Source organism: Protopterus annectens, chromosome 2.part1 (genome assembly GCF_019279795.1).
Source record: "Protopterus annectens isolate FY-2018-M chromosome 2.part1, PAN1.0, whole genome shotgun sequence".
Taxonomy (NCBI): domain Eukaryota; kingdom Metazoa; phylum Chordata; order Ceratodontiformes; family Protopteridae; genus Protopterus; species Protopterus annectens.
Genome location: NC_056729.1, coordinates 1,074,749,133 through 1,074,768,400, shown reverse-complemented (window position 1 = coordinate 1,074,768,400; position 19,268 = coordinate 1,074,749,133). Strand labels below are relative to the sequence as shown.

Below are 19,268 nucleotides of genomic sequence, written 5' to 3'. Positions count from 1 at the left end.
TATGTGTGTGTGTGTGTATATATATATATATATATATATATATATATATATATATATATATATATATATATATATATATATATGTATATAAGTATAAAATATAGAAGGAAGGCACAAGTATAATGAATGAATTGGGGAGATAGTGCATTATGGTTCAAAAGGTAAGGAAACAAATTGTGTCAAAATATTTTACATTTAGAAGGATATGCAAGGTACATTATAATATCCTTGTGTTTTGGTACAGCATTTTTTTTTTGCATACACTTTGTATAGATAAAAGGTAACATTTCTTATATATGTTTAAGTGTTTATGACATGCTGCACTTATACACAATACTTGGGTGTATGTGCATTTAAAAATTCTTGCATGAATGCATGCTATGCAAATAAATAAGACCTGCCAACTAAGAGACCAGCAGAACCATTTGGCTACAGTATTTAAAAGGATAACACTCTTCCTGAAATGCTTCGCATTTTCACAGTCTGATATTATAACTTTTGTATGATTACTTGCTCCAAAATGAGTTAAAGGAGATTATTGTGCATTACTTTATGTTCAAAATTAGAATAGTTATAGTAGACGTTTTAATAGCAGACTAGTTTAATTCATCATTCCTAATCAAAGTCAAAGAAAACTATTGTCATTCAGAACTACACAGCAGTGTAGCTGAACAAAATTACAATGCTTTGTTTTCAATGCAGGAAACAGTTGCACATATAGACAGAGAAAAAATAATAAAAATCAAAGTAGAAATGCAATAAGTAGCAATTAGTAAGCAAAATAGGACAGCAGTGACCCACACCCATCCCAAAACAGGAGACAAGGGAGACAGGGAACAATATGAAGGTAATATTGTCAAAGTAAAATTGAAACAATAGCAGCATATCTATAATTAGACTGAATTACTGCAGTTTGTATATTGCACTTTTTTTTCTGACGGTGTCCTCTTTTAGAATAGTTTCAGTCTGGTATACTCCTGAGTCTATTACTGTATGTTGAAACTCATTAAATTAAAAGCAGATACATTGTTGTACAAATGTTAGTGTGTTATGGGGTAAAGAGGGAAGCTTGTTTCATTAATTTAAATACATTAAAATAAAATTATTTTCTGATTAGGCCATTCATCCTTTGTTGACTGGGTTAGTCCCACTAGGCTAGTAACCTCTTTTCAGGGGTCATGATACAGTATTTATACTACTAAGGGGAAATTTGGCCAGGCCATCAAAGAACTTCCCATACTCTTTTCTATAGGTGTCTTGAGTTCTTTTATATCCAGCCCACCCAGTCTACCACCAACTATGGCAGATGGGTCCATAGGTTTAACATCCAAAGGATGACACACTCAGGAAAGTAGCACCCCCCCCCCCCATTCTGTACTGCATTGATAGTAATTCATCTACCGGGAGAGAGAATAGAACCAGCAGCCTTTTACACCAAAGGCAGCTGTGCTACCTGTTGCATCAGTAACATTTGCTTGTGCAACTGCATTACATAGCTTTTTATTGTGGAATTGTTGCAACTTTGGGAAGGAGTTATGAATGTACTATTAAAGAAGAGCAGAGTGCTTCACTAAATTTATATTTTTATTGTTTAAAATAATATTTATTTTATAATAAATTATTTCACACAACCACTTCAGTATTTATTTTTGATTCACTCAGAACAGGGTTGATGTATTGCTGTAGCTTGATTTTTAATGCATTATTTAAGTGAGACTGCAGACTGCATTACCATGTAAATCTGCTTTCAGGCACAACTTAAGAATGGAACATTTGACAGACTTGCCTAGCATAACATAACATTAAGATAAAATTGCTAGAGCTGCATATTTATGTATTGGATAATCATTAATGAATCATTTTATTTATTAATTAATTTCTTTGAAGCTATACAGTTCAATTATTCTTTTAGCATGAGTTTCTTCACATGAAAAAAATATCAGTGTGGTATTGTTACAAAAATACATTTTATATTTAACACAATATAACAGTGACTGTGAACGATAGTACCACTTAGAAAAACACAACATATTGGCAAGCAAGGCAGTATTGAAGGGTATACGTGACAAATGATGGAAAAAGCTTAGTGAAAAAAAAAGTGACTGAGATGTGGATCTTTCCCCTGAAGCAAGGCTGCTATTCGGAAACAAGTATCTGAAAAGTTACTAACTGCATAGAAATGGATGTAAGGAGAAACTATCTTATTTCACAGTTCCTTATGCTTGCTGTATTAACAAAATGTTCAGTAAAACATGGGTTCTAGGTAAAAGAAGTTAAATATTCCTGTTTTGCTGAAGTATAAGGCAATAATTACCATGTATTCCTGAATAACAGACATTAAGATCTAAACATTTTCTTTTTCCTCCAGGAAGTAAATATAGATCCAAAATATTTATTCTGTTAAGTGCACAGGCAATGTCATACACTCAGATGCAGTAAAATCTTTAATATGATTTACAAAGGGAATAAAAATGTTATTGAGGTGGCAATAAAGCAATGAGTTTGAGAAATGATTGACAGTATCATCATTTTATAAATCTTAGTACAAGAGCAAAAGTTAAGACATTTGAATATAAGGAGTAAAGCAACTGTGGCACCTTTTCAAAGATGGCATGCAAGCAACTGTGGCACCTTTTCAAAGATGGCATGCAACCAGTAGTTCACAAAGGCAAACAAGGTGATGTTTATGTTTGGATGCCAGCACTACATGTTTGCCATTTTTGGTGGGGATTAAAATTGAGAAAATGAAAGTGCAGTACCATGAAGATGAAATCATCTTCTTTATTTTAAAATGATTACCTACTTTTGAGGTGGTGGCTTAGTTACCCATGGAAAGCAATCTGTAGATGCCATGTAAGGGCTGGATTTGATCATCCAGTTTACTGCGTTAAGCATCTTCACATCAGGATAGTCACATGACAGGGTTAAACAACATTCATTAAAATGCAAACATTTGCAATACTTCACTCCCTTTTGTGGATGCTTGTATACCTCTCAATTGTCCAGATTTTTGCCTTATATTTTCAGTCTTTTCCACATAAAAGTTGTGGTTTTCTGGCAAATCATTGAGGATTGCATCAATAAATAATGGTGGTATTTGAGTTCTAGACTTTATATCTTTTAGAAATTGTATACTAATACAATACCTACTATTCAAGCACATTTTAAGTTTATAAGAGTAATATTTAAAATCTGTTTCAAATTTTAGCCCCCCCCCCATTGTTTTTTTGCTTTGACCAGATTTGTGGTGGTAAGAGGTTGAGTGGTATGGATGACCATAAAGCAATCCATTTTGTCTGAGCTTTAGAATATTGCAGTTCCACTGGTTTTGTCATACTGATGAAAATCCTCATTCAGTTAAGTTACTTGCTAGCACTTACTAAACTATGATGAAATGGGGTGTTAATAGGGCCAGGGAAAGCAGAGTTCCCAATGTTAACCAGCTCATAGGTTCATACTTTCATAGGAGGTTATTAGGCTAATGGCCCTAGGGCCTTTACAAGCCTAGCCGTGTAAAAACCATGTACCCTAATTGACAATTGTTAGATGGTCGTTGTTAGCAGAGCAGTTCTATGATCAGCTTTTATTACCCCTGTCCATGAGGGTCATAGATGTCACCCCCGGGGTGAGTTTACGATCATGAAACCAGCTGTCAAGTTTGTGCTTAAATAGGATCATTGAGGAGCTCTACTTTATGTGAAGTGAGAGCTTATTTCAAAGGAGTGGCAATCTCTGTGAGATATATTTGTCTCTCCAACATGTTTTGTTAGTGTCAAAGGCTAGGGTGAGATCCCTGGAGTGAGTGACTCTTGTCCTATTTGATTTGCAAATGCGCTGCATTTCCATTAGGGCAGAGTCAGAGACTGTTCTGTAAGCCAGGCATAGCTTGCCTTTAAGCAGTCTGTATGATACAGAGCACAATGACATGGTTTTCAGTCTTTTTGTGTAAGTCAAGTTTTGAATGTCCTGGATTGTCTTGTTTAGAAACCACTGTGGTCTTGCCAGTTGCTGCAAGTGTCTTGTGAGATACACAGAGAAGAGAGCATTGTACTCAATTACTGGTCTGATAAGGCCTGAGTAGAGTTATAACCTTCTTAGTCTTCAATGCGATGCCATTATTTATGAGATGTGCAATGTAGAAGGCTTTCCTTACCACTATAAAAACATGGTGATGGAAGATTAGATTGCTATCAACCTATGTTCCCAAGTCTTGCACCACTGGATTTGAGCTTAGAGGGGTGCTATCTTTATCATAATTAGCAGGGGGTACTAAAGGAGATAATGAGACATTTTTTTGCATTTAGTTTTAGTCCGTAATTTTGGCATCAATCATTTGTCTGTCAGCCCCTTTCTGTAATATGTTAACATCATTGTGGACTCAATGATTGCAGCCAGTTTGCAGTCATCTGCAAAATGGGTAAGCCACAGGCCATATATTTTTAACTGGACCTCAGAGAAATACATTCCAAACTGTAGAGAGCTCAGCACAGATCCTTATGTACCCCACTGGTAACTGGTCTACTGGTGGAGTTGGACTTCCCAACTTTGACAGTTTGCATTCTGTTGGTGAGCCATTTGGCTACCCATCTAGTGGCATATGGGTTAATCCCCCAGCTGGGAGAGTTTCTGAATGATCCCTGAGTTAGGGATTGTCTCGAAAGCCTTTGCTAAATCCGGATAGGTGGCATGTTCTGCTTTGACCTCATCCAGGGCTTTGGTGACATTCTTAAAGAAGTCCACCAGGTTAAATAAGCAAGAGCTACCCTTGATGAAACAAAACTGGGTCAGGTCAAGAGTTTAAGGTTGACTGTTGCCTTGTTAATAAGGTCCATGATGATTCTTTCTATAGCCTTGCAGATAAGGCTGGTTAGGTTTATGGGTCAATAGTTTCCTGGTCAGTTGATTGACCTGCTTTGTGCAAGGGGATTACTGTTGCTGTTCTCTTGCTGATCTCCACTCTGTGGGAACAAAGTCATTGCTCAGGCTATGGTTAATGAGAGAGCCAAGTGGTTCTGGTAGGTCTTGTTTTAGATTGTTTAGTAAGCAACCTGGGGTGTTATCTGGTACCATAGAGGCCATGTTTTTGGCCTTTGAGAGCCTTTGTATGACCCATTCTTTGCAGATACTTAGTAGAGGACTTGTTTCAGGAATGCTTTGTGTTATGGCTGTTGGGAATAGTGGGGTGAAGTTATTGACAAATTTGTCATCTAGCAGGTTGCAATTTCCTCAGGTTTAACATTTGCGACACTGCTCACTATAACTTTGGCACAGAGCTAGGCATTCCCTTTTAGGTTTCGGACATAGCTAAAGAATGCCTTAACATTGTCTTTAGCTAGGGATGCTAATTTAGTCTTGTAACTAGCCTTAGAAGACTTTACAAGATATCTGATTTGCTTGTTCAAGCTGTGGAGGGTATTATTCCTCTGTTGAGCAAGTTCCTTCTTGTTCTTAGATATCGGTTTCTTTCTTTTGTCTTATAACCTATTTATACTTACAGTTCAACAGTGTGCCTTGTTGTTTTGGGAGGAACTGGTTTTAGTCCTGTCAGGTACAGCTGAGTCAAATTTATTTAAGTGGCTATATAAGGTATTTGTGTTCTCGTCTGCATAGGAGTCATTGTTGGCAGGGGCTTTGAAACCTTTTATACCATTGCTTAGTAGGCTATAGTTTACTTTGGAGAAATTTTTCAGTTTTTTTGCACCTGTCAGGGTTTCAGGTCTGATCTTCACTTCAAACATGACTGATTTATGTGGTGAGCACTAGGTCTAAGACATTTGAGCCTAGTGTGGTGGTGCAGGTCAACTGTTCTAGGGCTTTTGAATTAACAAAATCCAGGAACCTCAGAGTGATCATGTTTGTGCTCATGTATGTCAACCAACTGATGGAAGGATAGTTGAAATATTCCATGACCAAGGTGTTTGTCTCTATACTGAGCAACTCTAACAAGGCTAGGTAGGTGGTGTGCTTCTCCTGATTCGTGGTGGGGGACCTGTAGCCAGCAATGATGTGGTAGGGTATTTTGCATATAGTTATTTGGAGCTGGAGTAGCTCAAGAGACTCAAACTGATTTACCAGTCTTGAGGCATATTTGGACTTAATGAAGATGAATGCACTTCCACCTTTGGTTCTTTCATGTTCATTTTGAAGTCTGACTGTGTGAAGGACATTTTAGCCTTATATGACTGGGGTGCGGCTTTGAACCAAGTCTCAGTGACTGCACAAACATTGTTGGCATTTTTAAAGGTGAGGAGTGCTTCTAGAGATAGTGCAGTTTACTGTTTAGGCTCCTAGCATTAAACAGCATGACCTTGAGTTTGTCTCCAGTGTATTTCTTTACATCAGAAGTTTTGTTGTTTTGACATTGCCTAAGAAGGGACTATGTGGGAAGCAAGCATCTTTGCTCATATGCAAAAGCCGTGAGGAGACAGGTGAAGGCCAACTATGGCAAAACAGTGTAGTCTGTTGACCATGTCTTCCTAGGCTGTCAAATACTGGATCCCCCTGGAGTGACACCAGAAGCTACGCCAATTTTGAATCAATCATTTTTTTGTCTGTATTGTGGCAGCATCCTTGGTGAAGGTAGAATGCTGCTTAGGGCTAGGGACATACCTGCCTGGAACACATAATCTGAGAGTTCAGTCATACCTGTCTTCATATAGTCCAGAGAGGTACATCTCAAGTCATTCCCTCCAACATCTACAATAACAGAGTCATAACAGTAATTGTTGCTGAGTGACTTGAGTGTGTGCAAGATTTGATGGATCCTGACACCTGACAGGCAGCCAGTCATGACCTTCTCCTTGTCCAGCTTGGTGAGGGGGACATCTGTGTGTTTCACTATTGAGTCACCTATGACTAAGACATTTGAGGTGTTTTGTCTTAGGGGCTTAATTGCTGAGACACTGATGTGTGTGTTATGTATTGGTGGATTCTGTTTGTGTACTGGTATGTGTAGGTAGCTGAGGTCTCCGGTCTTTTGTCAGGCTCTTAGTGATTACCTCTGTGTATGTGTTTTATGTCTCTTGATCTTATCTTGTGTGACTGAAGAGGTGTGTGTGTGTGTGTGTGTGTGTGTGTGTGTGTGTGTGTGTGTGTGTGTGTGTGTGTGTGTGTGTGTGTGTTTGTTTGTTTGTGTGTGTGTGCCTGTGTGTGCATGTGTGGCATGTGTGTGCATGTGTGTGTGCTTGTGCTGACAACCTCTTTGCTGTCTTGTTTATTGATACGTGAGAGGACTGATTCTAGTTTCATGGTATAGTTACATCTCTCATACACTGTATTTTGCTTTAGGAGCAAGTGGTTGTCAGTATACATGAGGCAATTGCTACATTACCTCAGAGTGTCCATGTCAATCAGGCTGGCTAGAAAAATGTTGGGAAACTGACTGTCCATAGTAGAATGTAATTTGTAAGTACTCATTTGTGAGAGGACAAATTAGATCAGCATCTTGCTCTAGGATAAAAATGGGAACTTATTCTACAGAAGATCAGAGAAGAAAAGTGCAGCAACACTGCTCAGTGCTCAGCTGAGTTACCTGCAGTGCAGAAGTGTGCGTCTGTATTGCCTGCATAGCAGCATAGGTTCATAGGTTCATAGGTTGGTACTAGGCTATCAGCCCTAGGGCCTATACAAGCCTAGCCATAACAATTCCTTGGCTATTTCTTCCCACATTATTTACTTTCCTGGACCCCTGTCTAGCAGGGTGACTGACGTGATCCCTGGGGTGAATTTCCTTTCTCCCATCCAATCGTCAAGGTTCCTCTTGAAGAGGTCCAAAGAGGCACTCTGCTTGACATGTATGGGCAATCTATTCCAGAGTCTGGGTAGTCTCTGGGTCAGGAACCTATCCCTCCAGCATGTTTTGTTTATTGTGATGACAAGGTTTATATCCATGGAGCGTGTAGCTCTGAGGGATTGGGATTTCTTTAAGTGTAGCATGTCCAACAGCTCTGGGTTTGACATGGCCTTGTATGTTAAGTAGAGATCGCCTCTGAGTAGACGATATGTGACAGAGTATAGCTGGAGTTTATTAAGGCAGTCAGCGTAGGGCATCTGCTTTAGGCCTGTGATTCTTTTAGTGAGGTATTTCTGAGGCCTTTCCAGTTGTTGCAGATGTCTTGAGAGGTACATACCAAATGTGGCGTTGTATTCTATAATGGGTCTAATGAGGGATGAGTACAGTGGAACAATGACCTCCTTTTTTCTGGGTGAAAAGCCCTTTGTGATGAGGTGTGCCACATAGAAGGATTTCCTGACTGTTGTGGCGATGTGGTTATCGAAGGTGAGACCACTGTCCACCTGTGTCCCTAAGTCTCTTATCACACTTTCTGTGTTTAGTGTACTGCCACCTATATGGTAATTCATGGATACATGTTTTTTCCCTAAGGGGATAACAATACATTTCTTGGCATTGAGCTTGAGCCCATGACTCTGGCACCAAGCATCTGTTTCTGTAAGGCCCTTTTGTAGAGTATCCACATCATTTGGGGATTCAATAATGGCTCCCAGTGTGCAGTCATCTGCAAACTTTCTTAGCCAGCGTCCCTTAGTGTTGACCTGTACTTCAGAGAAGTAGATGCCAAACAAGAGCGGCTCCAGGACTGAACCCTGAGGTACTCCACTTGTCACTTGTCTGGAGCTGGATTTGGAGTCGGCTACTTTTACAGTGTGGGTTCTATCAGTAAGCCATTTAGCAACCCATTGGGTGACATAGGGATTAATGCCCAACTTAGTAAGTTTATCTATGATTCCAGAGTGGGGGGTGGTGTCAAAGGCCTTGGCAAGGTCTAGATAGGCTGTGTGGACCACCTTACCCTTGTCCATGGCTCTGGAGACTGATTTAAAGAAGTCAATCAGGTTCAGGAGACAAGATCGGCCCTTCACAAACCAACACTGGGTGGGGTCCAGTGTTTGAAGGTTGCCAATGTCTTTGTTTATAAGTTCCATGATAATACGCTCCATGGCCTTGCAGATAAGGCTTGTCAGACTGATGGGACGGTAGTTTCCGGGATCCAAGGTGGATCCCCTTGTGGATTGGGATAACTGTAGCTCTGCCACTCAGTGGGCACGAAACCTGAGGTGAGGCTATGATTAAACATGACACTTAGGTGAGATGCCAGTTCATATTGTAGTTCATGTAGTACACAGCCTGGGATGTCATCTGGTCCCATGGATGCTGTATTCTTGGCTTTAGAGAGTGCGTTTTGTACCTGTGAGGCCGTTATTACTGGAATTTGGCAATCTTCCGGTATTGAGATGGGCCATTTAGGGGGTGAGAGGGGGGTGAAGTTGGCACTGAATCGATCTGCCAGGATATTGGCAATATCCTTCGGATCAGTATATTTAATGCCATTCTGTTTTAGCTCAGAGCAGATCTAGCTATATTTAATGCCATTCTGTATTTAGCTGTAGCCAGCAATGATGTGGTAGGGTATTTTGCATATAGTTATTTGGAGCTGGAGTAGCTCAAGAGACTCAAACTGATTTACCAGTCTTGAGGCATATTTGGACTTAATGAAGATGAATGCACTTCCACCTTTGGTTCTTTCATGTTCATTTTGAAGTCTGACTGTGTGAAGGACATTTTAGCCTTATATGACTGGGGTGCGGCTTTGAACCAAGTCTCAGTGACTGCACAAACATTGTTGGCATTTTTAAAGGTGAGGAGTGCTTCTAGAGATAGTGCAGTTTACTGTTTAGGCTCCTAGCATTAAACAGCATGACCTTGAGTTTGTCTCCAGTGTATTTCTTTACATCAGAAGTTTTGTTGTTTTGACATTGCCTAAGAAGGGACTATGTGGGGAAGCAAGCATCTTTGCTCATATGCAAAAGCCGTGAGGAGACAGGTGAAGGCCAACTATGGCAAAACAGTGTAGTCTGTTGACCATGTCTTCCTAGGCTGTCAAATACTGGATCCCCCTGGAGTGACACCAGAAGCTACGCCAATTTTTGAATCAATCATTTTTTTGTCTGTATTGTGGCAGCATCCTTGGTGAAGGTAGAATGCTGCTTAGGGCTAGGGACATACCTGCCTGGAACACATAATCTGAGAGTTCAGTCATACCTGTCTTCATATAGTCCAGAGAGGTACATCTCAAGTCATTCCCTCCAACATCTACAATAACAGAGTCATAACAGTAATTGTTGCTGAGTGACTTGAGTGTGTGCAAGATTTGATGGATCCTGACACCTGACAGGCAGCCAGTCATGACCTTCTCCTTGTCCAGCTTGGTGAGGGGGACATCTGTGTGTTTCACTATTGAGTCACCTATGACTAAGACATTTGAGGTGTTTTGTCTTAGGGGCTTAATTGCTGAGACACTGATGTGTGTGTTATGTATTGGTGGATTCTGTTTGTGTACTGGTATGTGTAGGTAGCTGAGGTCTCCGGTCTTTTGTCAGGCTCTTAGTGATTACCTCTGTGTATGTGTTTTATGTCTCTTGATCTTATCTTGTGTGACTGAAGAGGTGTGTGTGTGTGTGTGTGTGTGTGTGTGTGTGTGTGTGTGTGTGTGTGTGTGTGTGTGTGTGTGTGTGTGTGTGTGTGTGTGTGTTTGTTTGTGTGTGTGCATGTGTGGCATGTGTGTGCATGTGTGTGTGCTTGTGCTGACAACCTCTTTGCTGTCTTGTTTATTGATACGTGAGAGGACTGATTCTAGTTTCATGGTATAGTTACATCTCTCATACACTGTATTTTGCTTTAGGAGCAAGTGGTTGTCAGTATACATGAGGCAATTGCTACATTACCTCAGAGTGTCCATGTCAATCAGGCTGGCTAGAAAAAATGTTGGGAAACTGACTGTCCATAGTAGAATGTAATTTGTAAGTACTCATTTGTGAGAGGACAAATTAGATCAGCATCTTGCTCTAGGATAAAAATGGGGACTTATTCTACAGAAGATCAGAGAAGAAAAGTGCAGCAACACTGCTCAGTGCTCAGCTGAGTTACCTGCAGTGCAGAAGTGTGCGTCTGTATTGCCTGCATAGCAGCATAGGTTCATAGGTTCATAGGTTGGTACTAGGCTATCAGCCCTAGGGCCTATACAAGCCTAGCCATAACAATTCCTTGGCTATTTCTTCCCACATTATTTACTTTCCTGGACCCCTGTCTAGCAGGGTGACTGACGTGATCCCTGGGGTGAATTTCCTTTCTCCCATCCAATCGTCAAGGTTCCTCTTGAAGAGGTCCAAAGAGGCACTCTGCTTGACATGTATGGGCAATCTATTCCAGAGTCTGGGGAGTCTCTGGGTCAGGAACCTATCCCTCCAGCATGTTTTGTTTATTGTGATGACAAGGTTTATATCCCTGGAGCGTGTAGCTCTGAGGGATTGGGATTTCTTTAAGTGTAGCATGTCCAACAGCTCTGGGTTTGACATGGCCTTGTATGTTAAGTAGAGATCGCCTCTGAGTAGACGATATGTGACAGAGTATAGCTGGAGTTTATTAAGGCAGTCAGCGTAGGGCATCTGCTTTAGGCCTGTGATTCTTTTAGTGAGGTATTTCTGAGGCCTTTCCAGTTGTTGCAGATGTCTTGAGAGGTACATACCAAATGTGGCGTTGTATTCTATAATGGGTCTAATGAGGGATGAGTACAGTGGAACAATGACCTCCTTTTTTCTGGGTGAAAAGCCCTTTGTGATGAGGTGTGCCACATAGAAGGATTTCCTGACTGTTGTGGCGATGTGGTTATCGAAGGTGAGACCACTGTCCACCTGTGTCCCTAAGTCTCTTATCACACTTTCTGTGTTTAGTGTACTGCCACCTATATGGTAATTCATGGATACATGTTTTTTCCCTAAGGGGATAACAATACATTTCTTGGCATTGAGCTTGAGCCCATGACTCTGGCACCAAGCATCTGTTTCTGTAAGGCCCTTTTGTAGAGTATCCACATCATTTGGGGATTCAATAATGGCTCCCAGTGTGCAGTCATCTGCAAACTTTCTTAGCCAGAGTCCCTTAGTGTTGACCTGTACTTCAGAGAAGTAGATGCCAAACAAGAGCGGCCCCAGGACTGAACCCTGAGGTACTCCACTTGTCACTTGTCTGGAGCTGGATTTGGAGTCGGCTACTTTTACAGTGTGGGTTCTATCAGTAAGCCATTTAGCAACCCATTGGGTGACATAGGGATTAATGCCCAACTTAGTAAGTTTATCTATGATTCCAGAGTGGGGGGTGGTGTCAAAGGCCTTGGCAATGTCTAGATAGGCTGTGTGGACCACCTTACCCTTGTCCATGGCTCTGGAGACTGATTTAAAGAAGTCAATCAGGTTCAGGAGACAAGATCGGCCCTTCACAAACCCACACTGGGTGGGGTCCAGTGTTTGAAGGTTGCCAATGTCTTTGTTTATAAGTTCCATGATAATACGCTCCATGGCCTTGCAGATAAGGCTTGTCAGACTGATGGGACGGTAGTTTCCGGGATCCAAGGTGGATCCCCCCTTGTGGATTGGGATAACTGTAGCTCTGCGCCACTCAGTGGGCACGAAACCTGAGGTGAGGCTATGATTAAACATGACACTTAGGTGAGATGCCAGTTCATATTGTAGTTCATGTAGTACACAGCCTGGGATGTCATCTGGTCCCATGGATGCTGTATTCTTGGCTTTAGAGAGTGCGTTTTGTACCTGTGTGGCCGTTATTACTGGAATTTGGCAATCTTCCGGTATTGAGATGGGCCATTTAGGTGAGAGGGGATGAAGTTGGCACTGAATCGATCTGCCAGGATATTGGCAATATCCTTCGGATCAGTATATTTAATGCCATTCTGTTTTAGCTCAGAGCAGATCTGAGCATTGCCATTTAGATTCTTGACATAGTTATAGAATGCTTTGTGGTTGTCTTTGGAATCTTTGGCAATTTTATTTTCGTAACTAGCTTTGGAGGATTTTATGAGGCATCTCAGTTTCTTACTGAGGCTAGTAAGGGAGTTTTTTTGCATCCTGGGATTTTCCTCTTTTCCGCAAAAGTTTCTTCCTTTTGTTGTAAAGTTTGTTTATGGCAGGGGACCACCAGATTGGCTTCCTTTTTTTGGATGAGAGCATTTTGGTTCTATTTGGGATGGCACGATTCATGCATGAGTGGATGTGCTCGTACAGTGCCTTAGTGTAGGATTCAGCAGTTGAACTTTCAGTTCCCATCTGCATGGGTGTCATGAAGTTTGTCACTTCTGACTTGAGTAGCATGAAGTTGGCTTTGGAGAAGTTTTTTATGGTGGTTTCTTTACTGGGGGTGAGGGTGGGATGTGGATGTTAAGGGTGATTAGCTTATGGTTAGACCTGACTAACGAGGGGGTGACCATAGGTATGGAGCATTGATTTCCCATGTTGGTAATGACCAGGTGTAGGATATTGAAGCCCCTGGTGCGACTATGGATTAGTTGATCCAGGGCGTTGGAATTTATGAATTCCAAGAACCGCTAAGAAAGGTGTTGGGACATGAGTAGTTTTCCCAGTTAATGGCAGGGTAGTTAAAATCACCCAGTATTAGGGTGTTTGGTTCTATCTTAATATTTTCCAGTATGTTTAGAAAGGTGTAGTGAGAATCTTGGGGTATGGTGGGGGATCTGTAGCAAGCTACAATTTGGATTGCAGTCTTAACTAGTGTTAGTTGCACTTGGAGAATTTCAGACACATTGTGTTGGCCAACTAGCCTGGTGGTGTGAATATCCTTGGTGAATATTGACACTCCTCCACCTTTAGTGTTTCGGCCCTGGTTTGGTGGCCGAAAAGTGTGGTAAGAGTTGTAGCCTGGTATTGCAGGGGTGCTCTCTGGAGCCTTGAACCAGGTCTCAGTTACTGCACAGATATCGATGTTCTCCATTTTTAGGAGTGCCTCGAGAGAGTGCATTTTGAGGTTTAGACTTCTAGCATTGAGTAGCATTACCTTCAGATTTTGCATGCTTGTACCTGTTATGGTGGTGGTTTTGTCCTTTGAAGTTTGCCTAAAAAAGCACTATAGGGGTGGCAAGAGCCTTAGCCAGTAACCTGAATCCCAGGGGTGACAGGTGCAGACCATCTCTGGCAAAGCATCGTGGTCTGTCAATCATGTCGTCCCAGACAGACAGATACTGGATCCCCTTTGAATGACACCATAAGCTTAGCCAATTGTTGAAGTCAATCATTTTATCCTTATATTGTGGTATCATTCTGGGCGAAGGCAGGATGCTACTCAGGGCTAGGGTCATACCTGCCTGGGCCACATGATCCGAGAGCTCTTCCATGTCTCTTTTCATGTAGTCCAGGGAGGTACGTCTCTAGTCATTCACTCCAACATGGACAATGACAGAGTAACCTGGAAATGTTTCACTGACTAGTGTCTAGGGACAAAATAGTTTCTAGGTGTTTGCGTCTATAAAAGGCACCACTAACCCCCGTTGCGCTATGTACAACTACGAGCAAATACAATGCTTATATACAGGTGAAATAAAACAGTTTTAAACTAGTATGCCAATAGAAAATCACACAATGATTCTTAATCCAGCAATTCCCAGCTCAAAAAAGGCTATATCCATAGTCTTCTGCTGCAAGGGTGCAGAGGAGCCCTTCTTAGTGTAAGATGGCTGGATTTGAGTTCAAGTGTATGAAAAACAGGCTAGATTCAGCAAGTCTGAATCTAGTCTATGCTAACTAAGCAATATTTCAGTGCAAAACAATTACAGGTAATGAACTTGCACAAACAGAAAAAAAAAACAGTCAAAGACGAACAAATTAATGCAGTAAACAGTAAAATACAGATGAAAAAGCGCAGATTAAATATATAAGCTTAATTTCTTGTTTTTAGGGTTGGATGGGTTGGATTCAAGCAGAGACACTCTGGACCTCTGACAAAGTACACCAAATGCACAACAGCTCCAGTAAATTGTTTAAAACAAAACAGAGACACTTCTAATGTCACGTACAATATGCCTTCAACCAATAATTTCCAGCTCAGAAGGGTGAAGGCTACATTGTCCTCGTACAAGACTGTAGACCACAAACCTTCTTAATGTAAAATATCAGGCTTGAAACCCAAAAACATAAGCCAGAACTATGACACTTTTAGAATAACAGACACAATAAGCCTTCTATCAAAAATTCCCAGCTTAGAAGGATATAAGCTACCTCTCCTGCCACAGTAGTGTAGACTGCAAATGTTACTTATGTAAGATAGTTTTGAATTAAGCACTTGAGCTTCAAGTTAAGAGGCTTAGAATAACAATTACCATGTAATGAGGCTACTAACAAGCAGTGAAAAATGCAGCAGAATAAATGCAACTAAGCACTTTTAAGAACAAGCAGCAAAATGCAAAATTAAGTAATTCAAAATAAAGTAATAAAGAAGGAAGAAGCACTGATACAGTAAAAGCAGATGAATAAAGTTTATTTTTTTTGACCAGAATACCAAATGGATGACTGAAAGGCTGAAGAGATCTTCAGTAACTAAATTTGAAAATAAAGATCAAAATAGGGGTCTGATCACTGACTTCTTCAATTTTTCCCTTGGAACTAGACACATTTTCAACTTAAGCACTCAAACCATTCATTTCATAGCCCAGCACTAGCTCAAAACTCAAAGCAAGCACTAATTAACAGTAGCAATAGACCCCCTATACTGTCTAGAAGGACAAGGCTCTCTATTCATCCCTACCAGCTAATCAGTAAAACTGCTCACTTTACCTATTCAGGCATGTCCAAAGGGCAGTTTCAGGTGTATTCTACAGTCTAACTGGTGAATCTGGTCATTTGGAGGCAATGTTACAACTGCCTCATGTACACAGAGAACCCTCCCCTCCTACCACCAAACACTAATATATGTGAGAGATGCAATTATACAGCCAAACTGGAGGCAAAGCTCTCACAACCCAAGACTGGAACTGACAGTCATGAGGAGAAGGAAAATACTTGAAACACACCTCCATTCGCACATAGACCTACTAATCCAACACTGGCACATAACACATAAATACACGAAAACATACTCAGTGGCTCTAAGTAAAAATCTGCAAAAGCAACAGAGACCTCCAAAGTAGACATCCAAGCAACCTCCACACCCCATCCCAAACCATGAAACACATACTTCACATAATCAGTGTGCAATGCAATCACAGCCCTTAAGGCAAAATAACATACCCAACACTCTAGTACTAGGCGATTCTATAGTCAGGCACACTGATGTCCCACTTACTAGGCTGGACAAGGAGAAGGTTACAGTTAGCTGCCTGTCAGGCGCCAGGATCCACCACATAACACAAGCACTCAGGTCACTACAGAACAAGTACAAATATGACTCTGTCATTGTCCATGTTGGTGTGAATGATCTGAGACTTACCTCCCTAGACTACATGAAAAGAGACATGAAGAGCTCTCTGATCACTCTCTGATCACATAGCCCAAGCTGGTATGACCCTGACCCTGAGTAGCATCCTGCCCTCACCAAGAGTGATGCCACAGTATAAAGAAAAAATGATCAATTTCAACAATTGGCTAAGTTTCTGGTGTCATTCAAAGGGGATCCAGTATCTGTCTGCTTGGGATGACATGCTTGACAAGCATCGTTGCTTCGCAAGAGATGGCTTGCACTTGTCACTCTTAGGCTTTCAAATACTGGCCAAGGCTTTTGCCACCCCCATAGTGCCTTTTTTAGGCAAGGCTCAAAAGACAAACCCACCACCACAAATAGCACAAGTAACCAAAAACTAAGTGTAATGCTACTCAACTCCAGAAGTCTAAACCTCACAATGCAAGCACTGGAGGCACTCTTCAGTATGGAGAACTTCGATATCTGTGCAGTAACAGAAACCTGGTTTAAGGCTCCAGAGAGCACCCCAGCACTATCAGGCTATAGCTCATACCATACTTTTCGGCCACAGAACCCAGACCGAAACACAAAAGGCGGGGGTGTATTCATATTCATGAAGGATACCCACACCTCCAGGTTAGTGACACAGCATAATGCCTCAGAGATCATCCATGTGCAACTAACAATGGGCAAAACTGCAATTGAAATTGTAGCTTGTTAGAGATCACCCATCATAACCCAGTACCCCCATTCAACATTTCTGGAGACACTAGAAAATATGAAGGTCCTACCAAATGCCCTAATATTGGGTGATTTCAATTACCTAAACATTAACTGGGAGAACTATTCAAGTACTAACTCCCTTGCCCAACGCTTCCTAGAATTTTTAAACTTGAATGGTTGGATCAACTCGTCAACACCCCCACCAGAGTTGACAACATATTGGACCTGGTCATCACCAACATGGGCGACCGGTGTTCTACACTAGAAGTCAACCCCTTGATGGTTAGATCAGACCATAGACTAATCACTCGGGATAGCCACATTCCACCTCCACCCCCAATCAAGGAAACCACCGTGAAAAACTTTTCAAACGCAAACTTCACTTTACTTAAGACCGAGGTGGAAAGTATCACAGCCCCCATGCTAAAGGACAACACTGTCCAAGCTGCTGAATCCCTTACAAAGGCACTCTATGAGAACCTGCAAGAATGCATGGATCGTGCAATCCCAAGCAAAACCAAGACTCACACCTCCAGGAAAAGGAAACCAGTCTGGTGGACCCCTGCCATAAACAAGCTATACAATGGAAGGAGGAAACAAGTACAGAAAAGAGTAAAATCCCAAGAAGGAAAGACATCCCTGATCAGTTTCAGCAAGAAAGTATGATCCCCATAAAATCATCCAAGGCTAGCTTTGAAAGAAGAGTTGCCAAGGACTCCAAAGATAACCACAAAGTGTTCTTTAGCTATGTCAAGAACCTAACTGGAAACTCTCAGATCTGCTCTGCGTTAGTGCAGAATGGCACAAAATACACTGAACCGACTGATATTGCCAACATTCTGGAAGACAGGTTTAGTGCAAATGTCACCCCCCTCTCACCCCCTAAAGGGCCCATAACCTTACTAGAAGAATGTAGAGCCCCAGCAATCACTGATACTCAGGTTAAAACAGCCCTCTCCAAAGCCAAAAACACAGCTTCAATGGGAACAGACGGTGTCCCAGGATGCATCTTACATGAACTCCAAAATTAACTAACCCCTCACCTAAGCACACTGTTCAAACTCAGCCTGTCTACAGGCTACGTACCCATAGAGAGGTGCACAGCAACAGTTATCCTGCTCCACAAAGGTGGAGCCACAATGGACCCTGTGAACTATTGCCCTATAAGCCTGACTAACCTGGTCTGCAAGGCTATGGAGCGCATCATCATGTTACTCATTAACAGAGACATTGGGAACCTCCAAACATTGGATCCTACCCAGTTTGGCTTTAAGGGCAGATCATGCCTCCTAAACCTGGTGGACTTCTTTGAGACAGTTACCAAGGCTTTAAATGAGGGAAAGGAGGTCCACACAGCCTACCTAGACCTCACAAAGGCTTTCGACACCATTCCCCATTCTGGTATTATAGACAAGCTCACCAGCCTGAATATAGACCCCTACATCATGAGATGGGTTGCCAATTGGCTCATGGCTAGAACCCACACGGTGAGAGTTGCAGGCTCTAGGTCTGTCTCTAAACTGGATACAAGTGGTGGACCCCAGGGCTCAGTCCTGGGACCCCTCCTGTTCGGTATATACTACTCAGAGGTACAGACAAGCACAGGAGGACTATGGCTGACAAAGTTCACAGGTGACTGCAAACTGGGGGCCATAATTGACTCTCCGGCTGATACAGACATCATCCATGGATACCTGGTGTCAAAATCATGGCCTTAAGCTAAATGCCAAAAAGTGCATAGTCATCCCCTTTGGAAAAAACAAAGTACCCACGAATTACCACATACATGGTAGTCCCCTAAATACAGAAAATGAAATAAGGGATCTGGGGACCCAAGTAGATAGTAATCTCTCCTTTGATAATCATATTGCCAAGGTGGTTAGAATATCCTTCTATGTGGTCCACCTAATCATAAAAGGGTTCGCATCTAGAACAATAGAGGTTATTGTGCCCCTCTACTCATCACTCATCAGACCCATCATACAGTACAACGCCCCATTTGGGATGTACCTTACAAGACACCTGCAACAGCTGGAAAGACCACAGAAGTACCTCACCAAGAAGATTACTGGTCTCAAACAGATGCCCTATGCAGCCCGACTGAAGAAACTCCAGCTGTACTCAGTTGCATACCGCCTACTCTGAGGTGATCTCTGCCTGACATACAAGGCCATGTCCAACCCAGAATTGATGGACATGCTTCACCTAAAAAAAACAAATCCCCGAGAGCTACACGCTCTAGGGATCTAAACCTCACCATAACGATAAA

The 19,268-nt window shown here is 41.7% G+C and overlaps 1 protein-coding gene across 1 annotated transcript in view; it reads left to right on the top strand.

The window, feature by feature from the left end:
- The window catches only part of LOC122794934 (adhesion G-protein coupled receptor F3-like), a 190,830-nt gene that overhangs the window by 154,038 nt on the left and 17,524 nt on the right, over positions 1-19,268 (top strand). The window lies entirely within an intron of this gene.